Here is a 15,517-nt window from a genome sequence, read left to right as displayed (position 1 = left end):
ACATCCATGTGATCAGACTCCTATAACGAACACACTCGTGAAGTTTCATAAAGATCAATATATGTATTAAGACGTTATAACACATTTCCTGTTTCCTTTTTTCGCCATAAATTCGTTGCCTCGCCACGGCCAAACCGTTCGAGATATCAAAATCCCCTGGCAATTTTTAATCATCAGTGTCTTGACTTCATGCTGACCGAGTTTGGTGGCGATCGGATTAATCGTCTAGGAGGAGTATATCAAATTCCAGAGCATGCGTTTTTCAAACAACCCTTAATAGCTGACTTCCTGTTGGCGTGGCGATTAACTTAGAGCGCGAAAGTTGTTCGGCCCGATGAGGTCTATATGTGTACCGAGTTTCATACTAATACGTGCAAGCATGTTTAATATATGGACCAAATTTTCAGACTTTTTTTCAAGGGGGCGCTGTCGAGCCCCCCTGCCACGCCCGGGTACCAGCCTCTCCGGCGTCCTAATGGCCGCGGATTCCAATGTGTGTGCCAATTTTCAAGAGTTTTTGAGCATGTTAAGGCCCCCAAAAAGCCCCGGAAGACGGAAAAAAAAAAAAAAAAAATAAATAAATAAATATAGCTGCGAGCAGCGATGGCGGGCCCAAGCCCGGTGGCACCGCCACCCCTGTGGCTTCAGGGCAACTGTGCACAGCGGGCAATAGGCACTTAAAACGGTTAAACATCAAAGGACTATGTCAAATTCACTCCACATTTACTGCACTACAAGGTGCCGCTATAGAGCCCCTCCTCCCTGCCCATTTTCAAAGGATTACATGTGCCAAGTTTTAACATTATTCTGATGAATTTTGAAGCAAATCAGGTAAAAATAAGAGGGTGATCTCAATGTATGCTGAAAGTGACACATTTTCTGCTTCCAGTTGGTGGCGCTATGACTTTGAATCACAATAGTCAAATCCATGTGATCAGCCTTGTACAACGAAGACTAAGCCAAAGTTTCATCAAAATCAATTAATGTATGCAGAAGTTATAACACTTTGTTTCCCTTTTCTTGCCATAAATTCGTTGCCTCGCCACGGCCAAACCGTTTGAGATATCCAAAATCCGTTTGCAATTAAACAACTTCAATGTGTTAGCAACAAGTTAAAAAAAGCTTGGTGCAAATTGGATAAACCCTGTAGGAGTAGTAGTATAAAATTCATAGCCTGTTTTTTTCAAAAAATTAACATTCAAACAAAAATAGCCGACTTCCTGTTGGTCGGAGCTAATGAATGTAAATTAGAAAATTGTCCGGCTTGATGAGATCAATATATGTACCGAGTTTGGTGACTGTAGGAAAAACTAACCCCCCCACTTTTGTCAAAAGGTGGCGCTACTGAGCCCCTCCACCACGCCCATTTCTATGGCTTTGTCCATGTCTACTGGTTGACAATATTGATGTGTGTGTCGAGTTTCATGCAAATTGAAGCATGTTAAGAGCCTCAAAAACACTCAAGAATATTATTACAGTTTGACCTGTCGCCATGGCAACGATATTTCAAATATCAAAAATCCTGTCATAGGTCTACATCTGCTGTGTATTGACATTACACTGATGAAGTTTGAAGCAAATCAGGTAAAAATAAGAGGGTGATCTCAAAGCATTTTAAAAGTGATACACTTCTTGCTGCCATTTGGTGGCGCTATAACTTTGAATCACAATAGTTACATCCATGTGATCAGACTACTACAACCAACACACTCCTGAAGTTTCATAAACATCAATCAATGTATGCAGAAGTTATAACACATTTCCTGTTTCCCTTTTCTCGCCATAAATTCGTTGCCTCGCCACGGCCAAACCGTTTGAGATATCCAAAATCCGTTTGCAATTAAACAACTTCAATGTGTTCACAACAAGTTAAAAAAAGCTTGGTGTAAATTGGATAAACCCTGTAGGAGGAGTAGTATAAAATTCATAGCCTGTTTTTTCAAAAAATTAACATTCAAACCAAAATAGCTGACTTCCTGTTGGTCGGAGCTAATGAATGTAAATTAGAAAATTGTCCGGCTTGATGAGAATAATATGTGTACCGAGTTTGGTGACTGTAGGAAAAACTAACCCCCCCACTTTTGTCAAAAGGTGGCGCTACTGAGCCCCTCCACCACGCCCATTTCTATGGCTTTGTCCATGTCTACTGGATGACAATATTGATGTGTGTGTCGAGTTTCATGCAATTTGAAGCATGTTAAGAGCCTCAAAAACACTCAAGAATATTATTACAGTTTGACCTGTCGCCATGGCAACAATATTTCAAATATCAAAAATCCTGTCATAGGTCTACATCTGCTGTGTATTGACATTACACTGATGAAGTTTGAAGCAAATCAGGTAAAAATAAGAGGGTGATCTCAAAACATTTCAAAAAGTGATACACTTCCTGCTGCCAGTTGGTGGCGCTATAACTTTGACTCACAATAGTCACATCCATGTGATCAGACTCCTATAACGAACACACTCGTGAAGTTTCATAAAGATCAATATATGTATGCAGACGTTATAACACATTTCCTGTTTCCTTTTTCTCACCATAAATTCGTTGCCTCGCCACGGCCAAACCGTTCGAGATATCAAAAATCCCCTGGCAATTTTTAATCATCAATGTCTTGACTTCATGCTGACCGAGTTTGGTGGCGATCGGATTAATCGTCTAGGAGGAGTATATCAAATTCCAGAGCATGCGTTTTTCAAACAACCCTTAATAGCTGACTTCCTGTTGGCGTGGTGTTTAACTTAGAGCACGAAAGTTGTTCGGCCTGATGAGGTCTATATGTGTACTGAGTTTCATACTAATACGTGCAAGCGTGTTTAATATATGGACCAAATTTTCAGACTTTTTTCAAGGGGGCGCTGTCGAGCCCCCCTGCCACGCCCGGGTACCAGCCTCTCCGGCGTCCTAATGGCCGCGGATTCCAATGTGTGTGCCAATTTTCAAGAGTTTTTGAGCATGTTAAGGCCCCCAAAAAGCCCCGGAAGACGGAAAAAAAAAAAAAATAATAATAACGAGCAGCGATGGCGGGCCCAAGCCCGGTGGCACCGCCACCCCGGTGGCTTCAGGGCAACTGTGCACAGCGGGCAATAGGCACTTAAAACGGTTAAACATCAAAGGACTATGTCAAATTCACTCCACATTTACTGCACTACAAGGTGCCGCTATAGACCCCTTCCTCCCTGCCCATTTTCAAAGGATTACATGTGCCAAGTTTTAACATTATTCTGATGAATTTTGAAGCAAATCAGGTAAAAATAAGAGGGTGATCTCAATGTATGCTGAAAGTGACACATTTTCTGCTTCCAGTTGGTGGCGCTATGACTTTGAATCACAATAGTCAAATCCATGTGATCAGCCTTGTACAACGAAGACTAAGCCAAAGTTTCATCAAAATCAATTAATGTATGCAGAAGTTATAACACTTTGTTTCCTTTTCTTGCCATAAATTCGTTGCCTCGCCACGGCCAAACCGTTTGAGATATCCAAAATCCGTTTGCAATTAAACAACTTCAATGTGTTAGCAACAAGTTAAAAAAAGCTTGGTGTAAATTGGATAAACCCTGTAGGAGTAGTAGTATAAAATTCATAGCCTGTTTTTTCAAAAAATTAACATTCAAACCAAAATAGCTGACTTCCTGTTGGTCGGAGCTAATGAATGTAAATTAGAAAATTGTCCGGCTTGATGAGAATAATATGTGTACCGAGTTTGGTGACTGTAGGAAAAACTAACCCCCCCACTTTTGTCAAAAGGTGGCGCTACTGAGCCCCTCCACCACGCCCATTTCTATGGCTTTGTCCATGTCTACTGGTTGACAATATTGATGTGTGTGTCGAGTTTCATGCAATTTGAAGCATGTTAAGAGCCTCAAAAACACTCAAGAATATTATTACAGTTTGACCTGTTGCCATGGCAACAATATTTCAAATATCAAAAATCCTGTCATAGGTCTACATCTGCTGTGTATTGACATTACACTGATGAAGTTTGAAGCAAATCAGGTAAAAATAAGAGGGTGATCTCAAAACATTTCAAAAAGTGATACACTTCCTGCTGCCAGTTGGTGGCGCTATAACTTTGACTCACAATAGTCACATCCATGTGATCAGACTCCTATAACGAACACACTCGTGAAGTTTCATAAAGATCAATATATGTATTAAGACGTTATAACACATTTCCTGTTTCCTTTTTCTCGCCATAAATTCGTTGCCTCGCCACGGCCAAACCGTTCGAGATATCAAAAATCCCCTGGCAATTTTTAATCATCAGTGTCTTGACTTCATGCTGACCGAGTTTGGTGGCGATCGGATTAATCGTCTAGGAGGAGTATATCAAATTCCAGAGCATGCGTTTTTCAAACAACCCTTAATAGCTGACTTCCTGTTGGCGTGGCGATTAACTTAGAGCGCGAAAGTTGTTCGGCCCGATGAGGTCTATATGTGTACCGAGTTTCATACTAATACGTGCAAGCATGTTTAATATATGGACCAAATTTTCAGACTTTTTTCAAGGGGGCGCTGTCGAGCCCCCCTGCCACGCCCGGGTACCAGCCTCTCCGGCGTCCTAATGGCCGCGGATTCCAATGTGTGTGCCAATTTTCAAGAGTTTTTGAGCATGTTAAGGCCCCCAAAAAGCCCCGGAAGACGGAAAAAAAATAAAAAAAAAAAAAAAAAAAAATAATAATCCTTAGAAGAACAAGAGGGCCCTGCGCGAATTTTCGCTTGGGCCCTAATAATCCTTAGAAGAACAAGAGGGCCCTGCGCGAATTTTCGCTTGGGCCCTAATTATTTACAAATGTTGATTATATTTATATTTGTGTGTGTGTGTGTGTATATATATATATATACTGCTTTAAACTCATTTAAAAAAAAAAAAAAAAAAAGCTGAAATAATGCGGGCCCATCATGTCCACATATTTATCCGTGTAATTAGCCTCAATGAGTAGCTTTCATTTTGCGATAATTATCTGACTGTATACTAAAGGCCCGTTCACACCAAAAAAATGATAAACATTCTGTTTATTATAAGTGTGCGCTGCAGTTCTGTCATCTGCCCCTTTAAATGCCTGATCTCTTTCAGCTGGAAAAAAGTTTTTTTGAAAGTGATTCCAACGATATCATTCCTCTGTGTCTGTACAATTAAAACGATTTTAAAAACTTTTTCATTATTGTTATAGTTATCATCCTCGGTGTAAACTGGCCTTAACCCTTTCCATTAAAAGTTGAGTAGTAGTTCCAGTAAATTCCAAATGAAGCATATGCTGACAAAATGATGTTTGCAATAAAATGGCAGTGGTAACCCAAAACTTCCATTCTATATTACTGTGGTTTATGTTATTTATAAAGCCTAAACTTTTCACAGTTTGAGATCCTTTTTATTTGTACTGTTAAATTAAAATTCTGTTTTCCACATCACTGTCAATCAAACCAACAGCTTCAAACACATCAATAATTAATTCACGTCATTATCGTTACTGGATCTTCATAAGACTGGACCTTCCTCCTCCATCCTATTATTCCATAGCAAACAGATAAGAGTTCATTATATATTGCTAATGGCTCTACCTGTAGGTACCAATATAGTGTTAGCCAGAGTCTTGCCATTGGAAGGCTCATAAATAGCTAGCTTAATTACAATTTCACACAAATCAAATGAAAGAATGAAGGAATCAATAAATCAGTAGATCTCTGGGTAGGTGTCTGTACAGACCTTTTTCCTTTATTTGTTTTCTCTCTTTACCACTCTCTTTCTCTCCCTGTGGGGAGCAGGAATCCCAAATTATCCACGGGGTTACGGGGCGCACTGCCCTGGAGCCCCTCACCCCTTAGCAGAGGTAACGTATTCAATGGCCTGGGGCGAGTGGTGCTGAGAGTGAGCCCTGCTGCATACTGATGGGTGAGCAGGGGAGGCAGTAATTGGTGCAGTGGAGGAGAGGGGAGAGAAGGGCAAGCACAGGGAGATGATGGCTTTGTTTCCCCCTGTCTGTCTCACGCCTAGACTCCTCCCCCTCCTGCCATCATCCACCCCATATCCCTCTGTCTGTCAAAGTACTTAAAGAGATAGTCACTCAAATATTAAAATACAGTCATTATTTACTCAGCCTCATGTTGTTGTTTCAGTACAAAGCAGTTCTTGAATAGAACACAAAAGGAGAAAGTTCAAGCTTCCTTTTGTCCATACAATGAAATGGATGGGAACTCGGGAAAGCTGTGGTCACCATTCACTTTCAGTGTAAAAGAGCAGCTTGGAAAAGCAGCTAAATATCTCCTTATATGTTCCATGCAAGAAAAAAAGAAAGTCATGATTTGAAATCACATGAGTAAGGATGAATTATCCCTATAATAAAAAAGTCTTTGTTGTCAGACGATACACTTGGTAGAAATTCTGATATGACAAATCATGGAAACTACATACTGTCATGCTGCTCTCACTGAGAGACAACGTGGACTTTAAAGTTTGCTGTAAATCATTTGTCTCATAGAACCAAAAGTGCATTCCAGCCGCGAAGGAAGGAAAATGACGGTTTGGATGTTTAAAGATTTTTATTAGAAACCTTCAGACACTAAATCACCTTACTTTTAGATTTGCATTTACTTAATGTATTGTGTAAATATCAAAATATTCACAAAAATGGGAACACTCCAGACATCTTATTACTTAAAAATATTTATTATTAAAATACAGAAATGATAATTATTCCAGTTTAAATTTATATTCACCAATGTTTTTCTAATTTAAATTTAAATTAATTTTTTATTCAACAATCCATGGAAGATGCCATTTTTACTATGTTATATGTTAATAGACAGATTCATTCATACATGCATTTTTTTCACTATGCTTCTTTTTTTCCTGCCGTTCTGAACTGAAGAGGGACAAATATGTTTGTAATCCAGGAATTATCATTTCACTACGTTACAGTCACCACAGCGTGGTTGTAGCATAGGGGTAAGAAGAGAAATATAACCACACGGGCCTCCACTGCTTGTCAAAGCTAAAGAGGAGAAACTAACAGAGGCTTCAGCTTGCTGGCTAATTGGGCCCTGGTGGCTGACATCGCAGACTCATGAGCAAAACAAACATCATTTCAATATCTCCACAACTGGACCCTTTAAACCATGATCACAGAGCAAAGTGGTTCCAATGCAAGACCACATCTAATTAATCTGAGTCAGGAGCTTTAAATGAAGTTAAATCCTTTTTTTCCCTTTCTTACATCAATGGTGTGTTCAATTACGATGTGTGCAGTGCCACGCTTTAGATCTGGAGGACAGTTCATATGGCTGTAATTAGCAGGCCTTGGTAATGAAAGAGGAGGCAAAGCATGCCCGGAGATTGACTGTGCTATCAGTGGCAGTGGGCAGTGACCTCTGTGAACCTCAGTCTCCAATTATAATTGATATGTAGGGTAATTTCAATAACTCTAAGTTGATTTTTGGTGTAAAGCACAGACATTTTTACACTGTAAGGAAAGACAAATATAACAATTATTATTTTTAGATTATTATTTTTATTTTTTTACCAGAGATGAGACAGGAAGTGAGACCAAACCATAGTAATTGGTGAGAGTGAATACGTGTTTTTATATGATTGTGTTCAAAGCAAAAAAATAAAAAAAAAGGCTAAAGAATACTGTACAGTACACTAATAGAGAATATCTCTTGCATGGAACTTGCCTTAAGTTGTATATTTAGAAATTAGTATTCTACACTAAAAAAAAAAGGGGTAACCTAAAATTGATACTTTTTTTTTTTTTTTTTTTTTTTTTACTACTCATACAAAGTGACTCTTGTTCATTTAACCTTATTTGTTGCCGGGTTGATTTAGTCTGTTAAAACAACATTTTTATGTGAGAGATTTGCTACACTGTAAAACCCAATAAGTTCAGAACACTCAATAAAGCAACTCAATTTGAAAAAAAAAAATAAAATAAAAAAAAATAAATATATATATATATATATATATATCAATTGTCAAACTAAGAAAAAATAAATAAATAAATACATTTGTTTTTACTTAATGTTTAAGTGCACTGTGCTTGAAACTATTGTTTACCTCACTGTAAAACCTGATAAGTTCAGAATAGTCCATTTTTGTAGACAAGATTACCTCAAAACATTTAAACAACTAACAGTTTTTAGGATAACTAACTCAAAGATTATTTTAGTAGAACTTAACAAATATATTACTGCACAAATTTGTTAATTACAATTGAATTGAAATACGGAATAAACTAACACCTAATCTTTATGGCTGTCAGCAACTAATATTAAAAACACTATTACTGTATACTTGCATGAACTGTTAATCAACATGCGGTATATATAGCCTTGAAGTTTCGCAGCCCATTCTCGACTTAACCACAGGCACTACCCTTCACCACAAAACTTCAACATAAAAGAAACAATGTTGAGCTACACAAAAATAAAAAAATAAGTTCCTCATTCAGAAAATGTAATTGTTTTAAGTTGCATTAATGATTTAACAGGTTCTTTTTTTGTTTCATTCAGTATATAATTAATAATTTATGTCTGATATTAAACGAAATACTCAATGTAGCCGCCAAACAATCACATTATTATTTTTATTTGTATTATTGGATGCACTTTTTTTTACAGTACGTGCACTTAGGTGTTCTTATAGTGTGCTTACTTGAGAAAGTACTGGGTAATATAAAGTAACCACATGAGTTAAGGTTAGGTTTAGGGTTAGTACCTAGTTATTACCCAGTTATTGTAATTTCTATAATAAGTACATAGTATGTACGTGGACTGTAACAGGACTGTAAAATAAAGTACTACCATTATTATTATTATTATTATTATTATTATTATTGTTTGTTTTGTGCATAGAGCTGCAGTTCTGTTACACAGTAGAAATGCTGTCAGTTTGAAAGCGCCAAAGTCACTTTTTTGCAGCTACACTGCACTTTCGCACTGTGCTGCACGAAACGGACCGAATTACAAACAATCAACCCGATTGTCTTTTTGTGTAAGTCTTTACTCTGCCGTCCTCTTATTTCACCCTGTCGCTTTAGTGCAATTGCACATTCCAGAACACCAGATATACATATTCATCTGACTCCTATGGAATGTGTCAAATAGAGGTGTCCTAATTGTGTCCTTGATGAAAGGCTATTAATATTGAACACTTCTGCAGTCACCCATGTGTCTGCACCTTTTTTCTTTTTTTTTTTAACACGAGACAAAAAGCAGATCTCTGCTTATCTCTAATGATACCTGAATCCCATGAGGTGAGAAGAGAAACTGCGAGTGGCTCCAGTAGATTCATCAAGCCAAATATTGTGTTCTTTCCTCTGGAGGCTGAGAGTCACATTGCATTATATCACTGTTAATTAAAATGAAATATGCGGTTAAATTATTCTGTGTATTGTTGCCTGACGGGGTGTGCGCACGCTAAACGCAGACCATTGAGGCGACAACAGATAGCTAACAAAGGTGTCTTTCTCTCTTTCTTTCCGTCCCCATATCTTTCTTTCTATCGTTTCACCAATTTCCACTTCCTCGACGCTCTGTTCTCAAGGTCTAACCTCGAGGGTGTGCGACGCATTTTAGTCTAGAAGGAAAAAAGACAGATTTCCCATGTTTATTAAGCTATATTTTTGTCTTGATTATTGTTATAATGCGTCACCAAGAGGGCTGTCCTTTTCTATTAACATTGTTTAACATTTCCTCGCTTTGACGATAAAAGGGAAAGAAAAGGATGGAGAGTCAACACGCTCCGCACAACCAGTTATCGGCGCTGAGAGCTTGTCCGCTGCAGTCGCAGAAAGGGTGACTTTGTTTTCGAGGCGGTCGGCGGCCCTCCTCGTCGTCCTTTCATTTAAGCCTGGCCTTTCTGATCCTAGAGCCGAGCCTGTCAGGGCCGCACCTGTAACGGAGGGACCTCTGGCCTCATGCTGCTCACGCGCCCGCCTGCCCTCAGACTCACACTCCGTATCTCAGCGGCACTCCTCACCCCTGCCAATGCCCCTGAGACTGGCCACCACCCCAGCTGTTAGCTACATTCTAATGCACTCCGAATAATATTAAAGCCAAATCAGATGAATTTATTAATCCAGACAGGGCCCTAAGAGAGATGCTTTTAAAGGCCAGCGACTTAATTTAAGCTCTTAAAGGCTACCCCTGCACACTTGATGTATTGTGAGAAATTACGGCTCAGTGGCAGTGAGCGTAATACGCCCACAGTATAAATAACATGCAAACAACGAGTTTGCAGAACAGCGGCGAACACCCGCAGGCTCAGCTGCAGTCATGACTTATAATATAATTAATATTTGTACCCGCTACTGATTGTAATCTTTGCTCTCACATTCGCTAGTCTTTGTTCATCTACATACGTTGCTGGCTGAGGCATGGTTTTCCTTCAAAAGTACTGACAGGAGAAGTGGGAATCTCTTCGACAGGCTAAGCATGTAGGTTAAAGTCCATCCTGAGAAGAGTAAAAACAATCTGTCTTGTCATTTGGATCTCATTAGAGATTCCAGGAAATCCCTTCACGTTATTGTAACTGAGGCCTGACCTCAGCGATCTCAATACAAGCGATGTTGAGTCCCACAGCAACACGACGACTCTCTGATGTGTTTTTATTTTGACTTACTACTAAGGAAAACAAATCAAAAGTAAAATATTGTGACATCTTTACATTAACAAGAAGCTTTATCTTATCGCTTCCTTATGAAGATTCGTCAGGAATATGCTGTGAGCCGAGGGAGGTTCGTTTTATTTTAACGAAAGCACCCGAGTAACAATAATTGAGGAACGGGGCATCTTATTCAAATGAAACTTGGTTGGCATTGCTTCTGAAAGAGAATGCGCCACCTGCAAAGAATGTATTGCAGTACTCTCACTATTTGGCTTGTAGTTTGACGCCCGCTTCGGGGCTGCATATCATGGAAAGAGAAAAAAAAAAAAAAAACAGGTTGTAGGGGTCCTTGCGCACAGTCTGCCCATGGTGCTGCCTGAAGGACTACCATGGAAACAAGGAGTGCGACAGGCTCTGGGGGGACCTGCCACAGCTGCAGGCACTTCCTTTCTGACAGGCTGATGAAGACATCAGCTTCATACCGAGCAAAACAACAACTATTGAAGGGAAAAGAGAGAGAGAGAATGATGCAAGCAGTGTTAACTGCTGTGTGGATGAGATGTTCATTAGTGAGTTTGGAGAACATACAACGAATGCATTTAGGGACCATATTGCCTATTTAGTAATCTATAGAGATTTGAGGTTCCAATCCCAGGAGATGAGGACAACTGATCATTTTTTAAACATGATTTTGTTTATTAGACAACACAAAAGAAGAGGAGGAAAAAGATTGCGTGGTGTCTTCATTGTCCTCGATCACTACCTATATTTCTAAGTTGTGAATTTAATTTAAGTGAACATTTGAAATATTGCAGAAACACTCCATGAATAAAGCAATGTTTATATCTTATGTTTTTAAGAGAATAAAATAGTCACTTCTGGGCAAATTGCCAGAAAAAAAGTAAATCCGCCTCAAGTGAGTGTATACATTTTTTTTTTTTTTTTTTTTTCATTTTGGCGTTTCTATCCGTATTATTGTGATCCCAAAATTCATATAAAACTGGATGGATAGTTAATGGATAGTGCATTTAAAGAGTTAGTTCACCCAAAAAATGAAAATTCTGTCATTAATTACTCACCCTCATGTCGTTCCACACCCGTAAGATCTTTGGAACCTAAATTAAGATATTTTTGATGAAATCTGAGAGTTCTGTTACTCCTCAATAGACAGCAATTTAACCACCACTTTCAAGGTCCAGAAAGGTACTAAAGACATTGTTAAAACAGTCGACGTGACTACAGTGGTTCAACCTTAATTTTATGAAGTGACGGGAATACTTTTTGTGTGCAAAAACGAAACAAAAATAGCGACTCTTCTGTGTCATTCTCTTATGCTGTTTATGTCCAGGTTCTACGTTCGAACGCCGGGTCAGTATTGGCTGACGCTGTTCATGTGAGCAGCACGACACATGCGTGTGATGCTGACGCAGGAGCCGGCCAATAATGACTCGGTATTCTGACGTAGAACCTGTAAGCGCTGGACATAAACAGTGTATGGGAATGACACAGAAGAGAAGATACTGTTGAATAAATTCTTTATTTTTGTGCACAAAAAGTATTCTTGTTGCTTCATAACATTAAGGTTGAACCACTGTAGTCACATGGACTATTTTAACAATGTCTTTAGTACCTTTCTGGACCTTGAAAGTGGTGGTTAAATTGCTGTTTATTGCGGAATCAGAGAGCTCTTGGATTTCATCAAAAATATCTTAATTTGTGTTCTGATGATGAATGATGTGTGGAACGACATGAGGGTGAGTAATTAATGACAGAATTTTCATTTTTGGGTGAACTACCCCTTTAATAATTTGCAATGTCAGATTAGTAAGCAAATTTTCATGTTTTCTTTCCAATGAACTTTGATAAAAACTTAATAGTGAAATGCAATAAACAGCAAAATATGCTTAAAGGTGCCATCAAACGTTTTTTTTACAAGATGTAATATAAGTCTAAGGTGTCCCCTGAATGTGTCTGTGAAGTTTCAGCTCAAAATACCCCATAGGTTTTTTTTAACTGCCTATTTTGAGGCATAATTAGAAATGCGCCAATTCAGGCTGCGGCCCCTTTAATTGCTTGCGCTCTCCGCCCCCTCCCGAGCTCTCAACTATATTATTGCATAAACAAAGTTCACACAGCTAATATAACCCTCAAAATGGATCTTTACAAAGTGTTCGTTATGCAGCATGTCTAATCGTGTAAGTATGATATTTATTTGGATGTTTGCATTTGATTCTGAATGAGTTTGATAGTGCTCTGTGGCTAACGGCTAATGCTACACTGTTGGACAGATTTATAAAGAATGAAGTTGTATTTATGCATTATACAGACTGCAAGTGTTTAAAAATGAAAATAACGACGGCTCTTGTCTCCGTGAATACAGTAAGAAACGATGGTAACTTTAACCACATTTAACAGTACATTAGCAACATGCTAACAAAACATTTAGAAAGACAATTTACAAATATCACTAAAAATATCATGTTATCATGGATCATGTCAGTTATTGTTGCTCCATCTGCCATTTTTCGCTATTGTCCTTGCTTGCTTACCTAGTCTGATGATTCAGCTGTGCACAGATCCAGACGTTAATACTAGCCTCCCTTGTGTAATGCCTTGAACATGGGCTGGTATGCAAATATTGGGGGCGTACATATTAATGATCCCGACTGTTACGTAACAGTCGGTGTTATGTTGAGATTCGCCTGTTCTTCGGAGGTCTTTTAAACAAATGAGATTTATATAAAAAGGAGGAAACAATGGAGTTTGAGACTCACTGTATGTCATTTCCATGTACTGAACTCTTGTTATTTAACTATGCCGAGGTAAATTAAATTTTCAATTCAATGGCACTTTTAATCACATCTTCTTAGTTTCCATCATGTCACAGGTCATCTGATGTTACTGCTTTCCATTGAGACTGAATGTTGCAATATTGTGTGTATTTATTTTTTTGTCTATTAGGCCCACAATTTGACTTTTTAAAAGCTTTTCATCAAGGCAGTTTACCCAAAAACACTTGTCAACACGAGCTCTCAGAGATGAATGCTGTGTCGGCCCTCTCTTTACGAGAGTTTCCAATCGGCAGCCTCTCATTTCATCTGCGTTTTGGAGACGGTCTTGAATTTTTGAAGACCATTGCTCTCCTCCAGCACAAACACTTCACATCCACTTAGAGGCTCGCTTTCAAGTTTTGGTGCTAACCCGACGACTAGAGCGTTCCTGCAAGCATTGTTTAATTGGTTTCACCTCACGCAGACATCTGATGGGGTCTCATTTACTGAGCTAAGGGACACTGGCCCTCCCCTCCGTGCTCTCCCTCTCCGTGGCCCCCCAGCGCAGTCAGTGCAGGAGTTTGTGTGTGGGATTTCTCTCATCAGAGCGTCGCGGGTCACCTCCACTCCCCCTCGCTTTGAATCGGACCCCCGGTGGCAGCTCCTGGGAGAGTGCCGTGATGTCTCTATCAGACTGTCAAAAGAGATAGCCCCAGGCTCCAGCAGGTCCCTGAGAGCCAATCAAACTCTTCATGCTGCACCAACCGATGCTCTTTCACCAGCACCAAACTGCAGAGGAGTGAAGAGAGACGGTGGGAGAGACGGAGGGGGGGCAGGCTGGGACGCTGCACACTCCAATCAGTCTGAACAAACTCCCTAAGCTGGGGTCTAGGGCTCATCTGTATGGCTACGGCTATTTTTACAAAGCGTCCGCTCGGTTATTTACCTCGCCCGCTAAATTATTGAGAGAGAGCAGGCGAGCGGACGACTTCTGAAGTTCTGTTCGGTTTTACATTTCTTTGAAAGAAACTTTTCCCTGCTCGCTCTGATAAAGTTGTCTGTAAATCAGCTGAAGGACAAAACTTAGCACTGTAAAAAAGGTGCAAATGAACACAGCCTTCACTGTTAACTTAGTTAATATGTTAATAATCCATTAATATTAATTTCAAATCAACACTCTGAATGCCCACATTCAAGATGCACCACTTTGGAAATGTTGCTTTCTATAAAAACGACTCTGATAGCAGAGAGGCTGAAATATGTCTGTAATATGAATAAATAAGTTGATGAGGCAGGAAATCTCCATTTGCTCTACTTGAAGCCCCATCACTGGTGCTAACACTACAGAGTGATGGGTCTAGTAGAGAGCCATTAGGCACTGGAGGTGATTTTAATGAAAATGGGAGATGCTAAGTGCGGGGTATGGAGTGTATATACTCACTCTCGCTCTCTCTCTTCCTCTCTCTCAATCTCCCTCCCTCTTTATGAGAGATGAGCTCTCTCATCTGGACCTTGTTATTGTCAGCGAACTACAAAAGCGGTGCATTAGCTGACTGCTCTGGACACACAGAGACTTTGATGTTTTCCTCCAACAGTGACCAGCATCCTCTTCTGAAGTGTGGGTTGGGTAATAACACTGTGTATCCTTCACAAATAACGCAGAGTTAAGGATGCGAGAGAAGAAAAACACATTTAAGAAGTCAAACTTTTAGTCATCTTCTTCATTTCATCTTTATCTGCAGCATAAATGTACAAAATGTGGAAGGTTAATATAAAAATCAAACATTACAGAATAAAACATCTTGAACATTTGCATGAATAAAAATGTTAAATGGCATTTAAAATGGCTTAAATATTTTGCATTGTATTAAGAGTTATAAATATTTTACCCTCATTTAAATATTCCCTGCTGTAAACGCAAGCAACAGGAAGCACATACTATATGTGCTGCATGTTTTGTGGCTAATTTTTCCTTTGTTAAATGAACCAGAATGTGGTCTCTAAAAAGACATTAATGTATGAATTAGGCTGTGTCGTATTTCATTGCATTTAGACCGCATGTAGAGGCTGGTGAAGCCCGCCTTTACCTTCATATGCTCAGATACTGTGACCATGTGAGTTCGCGAGGGCCAAAGACCC

This window comes from Chanodichthys erythropterus, chromosome 7 (assembly GCF_024489055.1).
Source record: "Chanodichthys erythropterus isolate Z2021 chromosome 7, ASM2448905v1, whole genome shotgun sequence".
Taxonomy (NCBI): Eukaryota; Metazoa; Chordata; class Actinopteri; order Cypriniformes; family Xenocyprididae; genus Chanodichthys; species Chanodichthys erythropterus.
This window is presented reverse-complemented; position numbering follows the sequence as displayed.